The following is a 9,857-nucleotide window of genomic DNA, read 5'->3' as shown; positions in this document are numbered from 1 at the left end:
GTACTCAGCTCCAAATCTGAGATTACCTCTGTCAATTCAGTCATGAAGACTGCTGGGCAGCAGGGTGAGCAGTACACCGACAGAATCCACCTTCTGTCCTGAGTCCTCAGCATCAGGTAAAAGGTAAAGGTAAAGGTTCCCTTGCTCGAAAGCCAGTCGAATCCGACTCTAGGGTTGCGGTGCTCATCTCCGTTTCAAAGCCGAAGAACCAGCGCTGTCCGAAGATGTTTCCGTGGTCATGTGGCCGGCATGACTAAACTAAACACGGCATGACTAAACTAAACGACTAAACACCAAGGCGCACGGAACGCTGTTACCTTCCCACCGAAGTGGTACCTATTTATCTACTTGCAATTTCTTGCTTTCGAACTGCTAGGTTGGCAGGAACTGAAATTAGAGATGGGAGCTCACTCCATCATCAGGTACAGATGCTCAAAATTGGGGTCCTGGTTAACAAATGATTCACTTAGTGTACATGTTTAAACTATCAGGTGGCTATCCTCAGCCCCCATAATCATTTAGCAGACTACTGCATATGGGGTGGCAAGGTCCGGGTGTATGGTTTCTCCACAGCTCCTCCGCACAAGCTCTGTTGAGCCAAAGGTGTTAAGATGGATGATGGCAGCAGCTGTCGGGTTTCTCACACCCACATTCCTGAGCATCTCCTGCCATGCCTTATGCTCCACCTCCTGTTCATACATAACACACCAGAATTTTGAAATAAAAAACTGGCAGCCCTAAATGTAACCTGTGCATTTATTGCCTGGTATAGGAAAAGTAGAACATTCCACAAATGCTTTGACAGGTAATCACAGAATCACATGTAGCTTGATCCTAGGGTGTTTGTTTTGTGTTACCCTACCATGTAGCCTTCCTTAGTAGAACTATATGGGTTTGTTGTACTGGAATGAATTATCCTGCGCACCTCTGGCATGGTATATGCTGGTCTTGTCTGCTAATCATGTAGATAATATGGGACAATTTGCTAGAAGTGCAGAGGGCTGGACTAGATGACCCTCAGATTTATTCTGCCTTCAATGATGTTCCTGTCATGTCACGATACTGAGGCTTCTTTCCCTGGTAGGGGAATATATTCAATGACGCCCTCACTGCCCCCTTGGATCTCTGTTCCTCTGTGATGGCATGCCTCTGTATAGTTAATCTCTCTGAGCTAGCGGGCTGATGCTTTGTTCTCAGCAGTTAAATTTGATTCCTGGAGGCAGATTTTTTTTTTCTTGCTGTGTCAGATAATTGATAGGGTGGAGTAAGGCAGGAAACCATGACACACCTTTGTCTGGACTTGTTTGGATGAAAAGTTTTGGGAAAGAGAACATGTGTGTTCAGGGAGGCGGAGATAAAACAGATTAAATAGAAGACAAACCCAGCGTTCTCTGGGGATCACATAGGAACAACATACTATCGAAGGGGTGCTGCACAAAGGGTTTTGGAACAAGAGCTAGAGTTTGAGGGGGAAGGCAAACGAAAAGAAGAAATACCAACGGAAGCTCTTCAGGTATGTAATGCAGAATAAGGGGAATGCAGGAAGAAAACTAGCACCCAGTATCAGATGTGCAAATAATTGATAGCCCCAGACAAATTACGGGTGCTGATTTTGGGTCCTGGAACAAAATCTCATTCAGCTAAAAACAGGGCTTGGTTTAGAAAAAATAATACTGGGCCAGTTTGATTTTGCAGAGCAGAATATAATGGGCATTGAGGGGAAAGTGGCATTTATCCCAATTCTCTGAAAAATACAACAAAGACAGATAAACATTTCCCCTCTGGATGCATGCAGTCGTATCTTCTGGTTATTTTCTTGGAGGTAATCTCCACTAAATTTAATTGGATTTAGGATGTGTGCATAAGAATGCAGCATTAGAAAGACCCCCAAATGACGATGGTTAGTGCCATGGATAGAAACTCCTGTGATAGAATCCTGGATTAAACAGTGCCAATTGCATTGCAGGTCAGAATGAATTGTGTAAGGGCTGGGGAAAGTGGACACTGGACCATCATTCCAAAAATGGAATTACAGTGGGTGGGCTCTGTGGACAGTCGATGCCGGTGATGGTATTCCTGCAAATGTTTGCAACTCCTTTCCAGCAAAGGAACTAAGTATGGCTTTTTAAGACAGAATAGGTGGCGGGGATAGATGTTTCAGTCATCAGGCAGTAATTTACCAGGAATCGCTCTCCCCACCCCCCCACCCCCCGTATACTGCTGAGAAGCTAACATTGGGCCATGATCATTCAAAAATTAGCTTAATGTACACACCACAAGGATGACTTGAAAGTCATTATTCATTCTCAGTGTAAGGTTATTTCATAAATCAAATGCCTACTGGCCTCTGCAACAAACTTTGGTCATGACCTTAGGTGTGTTCTCACTTATTCCCACCTGTGAAATGGTGAAAATAACAGTGAAATATTTTAATAAACACTGCTAGATAATATGCAAGAATACTTTTGAAAGAAGATTTCTCTGACTGTTCTAGAAGTAAAATTTTGAAATAATATCCCAGAATATATCAGGGCAAAGGATCGAAAAATTTTACACTGTGTTGAATTAGTCTATGAAAGATATTATGTGGTACAGATAAGTTATCTGAATTGGCTAGATGTTATGTGGTATAGAACATATTCTTTGCCCTACGGACATCTCTGGCATAACACATCTGGCATGCTCTTGCTCCTTACTTATGGCATGTTTTAGCATGAGCAACATGAGATAATGGGTTAGGAGAATTGGATGCTGAGGATTCTTCTTTCAGAATGGTGGTGGAAAGTGCTGTTAAGTTGCAGCCAACTTATGGTGACCCCGTAGGGTTTTCCAGTCAAAAGACAAACATGATTTGCCATTGCCTACATTTGCATAGCAACCCTAGACTTGCTTGGTGGTCTCCCGTCCATGCATTAAGCAGGGCCAACTCTGTTTAGCTCCCATGATCTGATGAGATCAGGCTAGCTTTAAGTACAGACGCATTCATATTCCTCCCAACTCTCTGGAGATTCTGTCAATATAGGGTGTGTGTGAATGTTAGAGTTCAGGAACTCAAATGCTATAGAAAACTGTACTCCATATCACTTGGGGGTTTATGCTGTACTCCAAAGGCTTGTCCAAGTGGTGGTTTTGGCAATCCTAGGTGAATGCAAAACATTGTAAGTGTCTCAGAGAAAGCCAGGTACATTTTCCTCATGGCAGCCCATGATGAACATCAGAAGCAGCTGCATGGACCATGTAGCTGTGCTGCTTCTGTGGCAGTCCACTGGAAGCAGAGTGAAATGGCAAAGCCTGGACATCGGGCCAGCAGCTGTTTCTAGCAAGTATAGTGTTGTAGCACAGATAGAATTTTGGGACAGGAAGGCACTTTTTTTTGTTATGGTCATCGCTCTTTCCACTGGAGAGCATCTCTCAGTGCCTAAGGTCTCTTGGGCATGTCTTATTGATCCTATTTAACCTTCCTTATAGAGACACTACAGACATTAGTCCAACTTGCTCTCTGTTCCATACTACACATTAGTTTGATTACAAAACATACTTCTCTACTGGAGAAGCTATCATCTATTTGGAGTTATTCTTTTAAATATGGTTAATAGTTTCTCAGTGCAGGGCTTGGGTCAAATAAGCCTTTAAGCAAGAGGTGCAGCAGCTAGCCTACTTGATGAAAGAAGATGGAGTTGTCTTTTTTTAAATGAGAGGGAAAAATGGAGAATGAACTATTTGCTCCTAACCAACAGAATAGTTGATTACCCTCTTGCCAACCTTGAATCTATCTACTGAATAAGAACAGTTATTTTAAAATTGATGATTTTTATCGACTCATAATGAACACTTTTTTAAAATGAAGAACTTCCTCAAGTTACTTGTTACCCAGTTTAAACACCTCACTATACTTATAACCCTTGTTTATTTATTTGTTTGCTTCAGTTATACCCCACTTATATCCTCCATTTTATCCTCACAACAACCCTGTGAGTTAGGTTAGGCTGAGAGTATGTGACTGGCCCAAGGTCACCCAGCAAACCTCCATGGCAGGGTGGGGATTGGAAGCTGGGTGTCTCAGATCTTAGTCCAACAATCTAACTGCTACACCACACTAGCTTGCTGCCCAGGATGCAAAGGTAAAGCTGCAGTAGATGAAATGAATGTTTTCTGAACTGTCCATTTATTCTTCTGAATTCCTTCTCACACTTTGACAGCATACACAGAGAACAGAAAAAAGCACCAGAGAAGCTTCTGTGTACTTAGTACAACATATGAAAGTCCAGTACCTTGACAGTGCACAGCTGGACTCTAATTTTTTAGCTGTGGATGTTGTTAATGCAACGTAGAAGTGGCAGAGAAACATTTGAAAATGTGGCTCATTCATGCTGTTCACAGAGGCAAGAAATTAAAGTCCCATTCTTAGCATTTCTTGAGCAAACACCTCAAGTCTTTCGATCCGGTCCTTGGGGATTTCAAGCTGCTCTTTGAGAATATTGCTTTTTTCTGCCAGTCAAAGAAGTAGCAAGAGGTCTTCACCCTTCAGCTGGAGGGAGCTAAGTTGTGTGTATAACCCTTCGCTACAAACTAGCAGGAAATTATCTCTGGTCCAAGGGATCAAAGCCAGCACAGTATAATAGCCTCACCCTTGAGCCTATTGTCTTCCATGGCTTATGTAGCATGTGCTGTGATGCCCAATCCTCATGAGAGAGGACGGTCTGCCTGTGCCTCCCTTTGCCCTGGTTGCTTTGTCACTAGAACTGGCTCTTGCTGAAAAGTGCTTGTGAACGATTCTAGTACTAAAACTGGCACCCATGACTATGTATTTGCATACAAAACACTTGAAACTTATTCTATATCACCTACTTATGAATTACTACTTTTATGCAAAGAAAATAACATTTCCCTTGATTCTCATAGACATAGGCTCCGTGATGGCTCATTGAGCTGAATATTCTATTTTTACTTATTCATTCATTGGGGGGGGAGAGACCATTGCTTTCTTAAAATAATAGTGTTGTATCCTATTCTAGCTAAAAATAGGGACACCTAGAATGAATAAAAGTCATTCCAGTTACAGATGAGACACCCACTGTTACCATCTGCATCAGAACTTTGCCACCCCAGGCACAATTTTTGACCTTGTTAAGGGGCAAAGAGGACCACGACATGTTTATGCATGCATTAACCTATACTACTTGCTGGATATGGAGAAAAAAAGCATTCAGACTAGGCCTGCTCACAGCATGTATGACTTGCAGCTAACCTCTTGCAAAGCTTACTTTGTTTAATTTAAAGAACAGTTTCTACAAAGACAGGTGTTGGATGTCAAGCTCGCCTGGGTGTTATGTCCTCTGACCTAAAATACTTGCTCATTGTCTAACCTAAAACTGTGGAAGCTGGCCATAGTTACTCGGTGGTAACAGAATGGCATTCTGCACACTGTTTTGTGGGTATGTTTATTTTGTTTGTTCCGGATCTAGAAATTGGCTCTGAAAACCCTGAACCCTGATCATCCCAAAATAAAACCCTGCTGTCGATAAAGCTTGGAAATCAGTAATTTTCACACATGATACTTTGATTTAAATTGGCTGTATGCAATTGAAAAGCCAACATTGACTGGATTGGCAGTTGATTTTGGTTTCTGGATTCTCTCCTACATTAACAGCATTCATGTGTAACTGAAGGGTTTAAATATGGCTCTTTGTGTCCCATGTCTTGTGACCCATGTCCCATGAAATGTCTTAAGAGTCCTCATGTAAAATTTTCTTAGCACTTTAGCCCTGTCAGAACCCCTATGTCAGCTGTGATAATTTTCAGTACCCCAGATGACTGAAACATAAACAACCTGTCAAAGAACTGCCTCTCTAATGGCAACAAATTCTTGCTTAGGTACCAGATATATGAAGGGATGTCTCACAGGGCTCAAAGGACTGGCTATGCAGCCATAGTAACTTGATTGTGAGGGTGATTTTAAAGTAAAGTTAGTGATGTTGGAAAGATGCAGAAGTTGGGTTTTGTGGGGGTAGTAACAGCAGGTCAAAATGTTCTAAAGGAAAACTGAGGAACTTAGGAAGTTTCTGTTTTGCTTAGGTTGGCCAATTGTTAATGATCCCAAAGCTTTGCAGAAATCTTCAGATCATAGACTCAGGTAATCCATAGTAAGTGCTTGTAGTCCAAGTAGACTGAGCACTTCACAGAATCCATTTTGAATTAGAGGAGCATGCCAAGTAATAATTTCGAAGAGAGTAACTCTGTGCGTGTGTAATATATTTACCTCACTAACCATAGGCAGACACATACTTGTAGTTATGGTGTAAGGTTTCTGGGCCACAGAACATTATTGTGAGGCAGATTCGATTCCTGTCCTCCATTAATCATGCAATCTTTAGCAGAGTTACACCCTTCTAAATCCATATCCATGTGCTTAAAAGGGTATAACTCTGCTTAGAATACCACTGTAATTTTTTAAAAAATTAGCACCTGAATTTAGCCCTTCAAAACATCTGGCAGTGTAGGGCTTGGTGGGGAGGAGAGAGATAGAATTTCCCAGCTCATCATAGCATGTATGGCCAGGTAACTGTCTGAAACCGTGAAAGTCCACATCAACCAAATAAAAAGGTTTATATAATAAGCTTAAGCAAGACAAGACAGAAGCTAAAATAGCAAGGCTAGGATGCCAATCCAGAGCCAAAATCTTCCCAAAGACTGGGTAGGGTTTGGCTCCAGGGTTTTATTGTTCTGCCCCTCTGGCTGCATCTTTCAAGCATCCTGTGTCAATGTCAGTGCTTGTTCTGCGTGAACTCCTATTATGACTCTACTTGTGAGTCATAGGTGAAGAAGCTGTGGGTTTTCCAAAGCTTCAGGCATCACTTATCCTGACGAAGAGAGCATAGCTGTGAGCTGGAAAGAGCCTTATGTGGTTTTAGACAAGCATCTTGGGTGGATTTACCCTGCATATCACTTCACAATCATCACCTAGGAAAATGTATGCATACCACCAGATATGAAACATAGTGAGAGGTCTGATTTTGCCACAATCACATGGATGAAGCAGCTGTTTGGGGCATCTTTTAGCCAATGTGACCTGAGGGGAAATTCCTCCTCAATTTTACATATGGCTGTCAATCAGTCCCTGAACATGAGCAAAACATACCTATAAAATCATTCCAGACCCAACTGTATTGGGCCACCAACTAATAACCTAACTTTACATGTTTCTCAAAGTTCCCAATGATGTGTACATCAAGACAATATGGGTGAGGGCATTTCACCCCCACCCCAATCCATGCTCCTGAACCTCAGAGAAGAAATCATGACACTGTTCCTCAGTTTATCCAACTGTATCTTGAGCCTAATGAGATTCTTCATTCCTATAACTGTTTAAGAGAGAATGTTCAAAACTGGTTTTTATGTCTCTATTTAATATTTAAAATCATGGGCACAATCCAACCTAAGTTAAACACTTTTAAGCCCTGCTTTCTTCATTCTTTGAACTGTTCTGTGAGAGCATTTTCAGGATTTTACATCTGACTTTGTTAAAAATCACGGGGACAGCCCAACCAAAGTTAAACAATTCTAAGCCCCGTGTTTGTTATTCAGAGATTTAAAGACAAAGATTAATCCCTCCCAACTGAAATCAGTGAAGTTTATAAGTTCAGGATCAAGCCTCGTCTGATTTTACTACTTTGGTTTGTTAACATCTAATTTGTAGCTAGTATTTCTTGCATTAACAGCTTTCTTTAACCAGTTTGCACTAGTGGTACTACAGGGAGTAAAATTAATTGCAGAGCAACACTAAGTCCAAAAGCAGGCACCAACAACTGCCATTGCTGTTACTGCCTGGATAGGTACACTTAACTGTCTATATTCTCTATTCCGTCTCAAAGGACTGAGCTTGTCCCCTTATCTTCTTTGTACCCATTTCTAGTAGGACCCATTGTTAATCACACTACTGTGAGCCTAGCTATTTATTATACCTGAGGTATATGAGGGCCGGATCTGACATAAATGTCACTTTGTCAGGCCGGGCCATGTGTGCCATAAAATGTAATGCCAGGTACCAGAGATAGAAACTGTATAAAGGACAGCAGCTGGTAAGCTCCGAGTTGGTGTCTCCTCACTGCAAGGCTCCCTGGGGTGGGAGGGGGGTGCAGAGGAAAACCCACATAGGTGGGTTGGAGAGGCAGCAGTGCAGCGCTGGGCAGATGCCCCCCACGATGCTTGACTGCATCTGTATTCTTGGTGCTTGGGCAGGGCAGCAGTGGGAGGGCTTCTAGTGTCCTGGCCCCACTGGTTGACCTCCTGATAGGGTTGCCAAATTGTTTTCGGCCGGGAGCGGGGGGCTCCCGGCTGGCGTCCGGGGTGTGCGCGGGTGCGTCACCCGGATGTGACATCACATCCGGGTGACGCGCACGCGGGGGTGGGTTTTCCCCCAGGCCCGATTTTTGTCGCGTCAAAAATCGGCCGTCAAAGCAGGGGATTCCCCGCCCCCCGGCCCCATTTGGCAACCCTACCTCCTGATGGCACCTGGTATTTATGGACACTGTGTGGGCCTTTGGCCTGATCCAGCATTGGCTTCTCTTATGTTCTTATGCTGCAGATGAGGTTGTTCTGCCATGCTGAAGCCACAATGGAGTGGTTCCCCCCACTTCCCCCAGCACTCCCTTCCTTGCGCCAGTTGTTCGCGGGCCGCATAAGAGCCCTGGATGGGCCAGTTCCAGCCCCCAGGCCTTATGTTTGACACCCCTGTCCTGGACCGCCACAAGGGCTTATTATCACACATGTGCTCCAGAGAGTTTGGGGCAGTTCCTGGGGAGCGTGGGGTTTGGGGAGGTGATGGACCTCAGCAGGGTCTAATGCTGCAGAGGCTTCCCTCTAAGCAGCCATTTTCTCCGGGGGAACTGATCTCTGTAGTCTGGAGATGAGCTGTAATTCTGTGAGTTTTCTAGGTCCCAGCTGGAGGTTGGAAACCGGAAATCCCAGGTGCGCAGGGCCTGATTCAAGTCCAGGGGTGCCAGTTCAGGGTTGGGAAATACCTGGAGATTTGGGGTGGAGTCTCAGGAGGGCGGGGGTTTGGGGAGTGACCTCAGCAGGGTTTAATGCCATAGAGCCCACCCTCCAAGCAGCCATTTTCTTCAGGAGAACTGATCTGGATTCTCTGGAGATCAATTGTAATAGCAGGAGATCTCTAGGTGCCACCTGGAGGTTGGCAACCCTAGTCACAACCACAGTGTGCAGCTAGAGGTCTGACGGGCTACACGTAGGGTTCCCCCAGTGGGGCAAATGCATCCCCCAAGGCTGTTTCAGGTTCAGCAAATGGAATGCCGGGGAGCCTTACGCATGCTATGGTCCTGCTCCAAATTTTGCACGTCGGAGCTGAGCAGATCTGAGCATCATGCCACGACTGTATAATATGAAGCTGGGCCTTGAATTACACCTTTGTACAGCATCGGCCTCCTCTGTGTAGTTTTTTCCCCCCTCTGACCCAAACCAGTCATTATTTACTGGGAAAACAATACACACTTCCTATTTTTACTGTCATTAGATCCAAACAAGAACATGGTTGGTTTTGTGATTAGCAGTGTTGTTGAGTTTTTGGCAGGGTTGCTAAAGACCAGGAATCAGTTACCCTGGAGGAAATGGCAGCTTTGGAGAAGGGACTCTGTCGCATTACATTCTGTTGATGTCCCTCCCCTCTCCAAATCCTACCCTGCCCCCCCCCCCAAAGGCTTTTTGGTGTATTCTTGCCTGTTACATGGCCAGACTTCTATTCTTGCCGCTTTTAAGAATTTTTCAGCAAAAGTGGATTGAGCCCTGTCATTTCTTTTTAATTGTTTTTATTTTTGTGTGGTGTTACTTAAATGTTCTTGATT

At 43.8% G+C, this 9,857-nt stretch overlaps 1 protein-coding gene across 4 annotated transcripts in view; it reads left to right on the top strand.

Moving 5' to 3' along the window:
- The first annotated feature begins 1,376 nt into the window (after positions 1 to 1,376).
- The window catches only part of COL17A1 (collagen, type XVII, alpha 1), a 95,452-nt gene continuing 86,971 nt past the window's right edge, over positions 1,377 to 9,857 (top strand). For all 4 annotated transcript variants that reach the window (XM_015420124.1, XM_015420127.1, XM_015420126.1 and 1 more), the window contains exon 1: positions 1,377 to 1,513. The gene's annotated coding sequence lies outside the window, so the exon portion shown is untranslated. The remainder of the gene's footprint in view (positions 1,514 to 9,857) is intronic.

Source organism: Gekko japonicus, unplaced genomic scaffold (genome assembly GCF_001447785.1).
Source record: "Gekko japonicus isolate JY-2015 unplaced genomic scaffold, Gekko_japonicus_V1.1 scaffold29, whole genome shotgun sequence".
Lineage (NCBI taxonomy): Eukaryota > Metazoa > Chordata > Lepidosauria > Squamata > Gekkonidae > Gekko > Gekko japonicus.
Note: the sequence above shows the minus strand (reverse complement) of the source record. Positions and strands in the feature narration are given on the sequence as shown.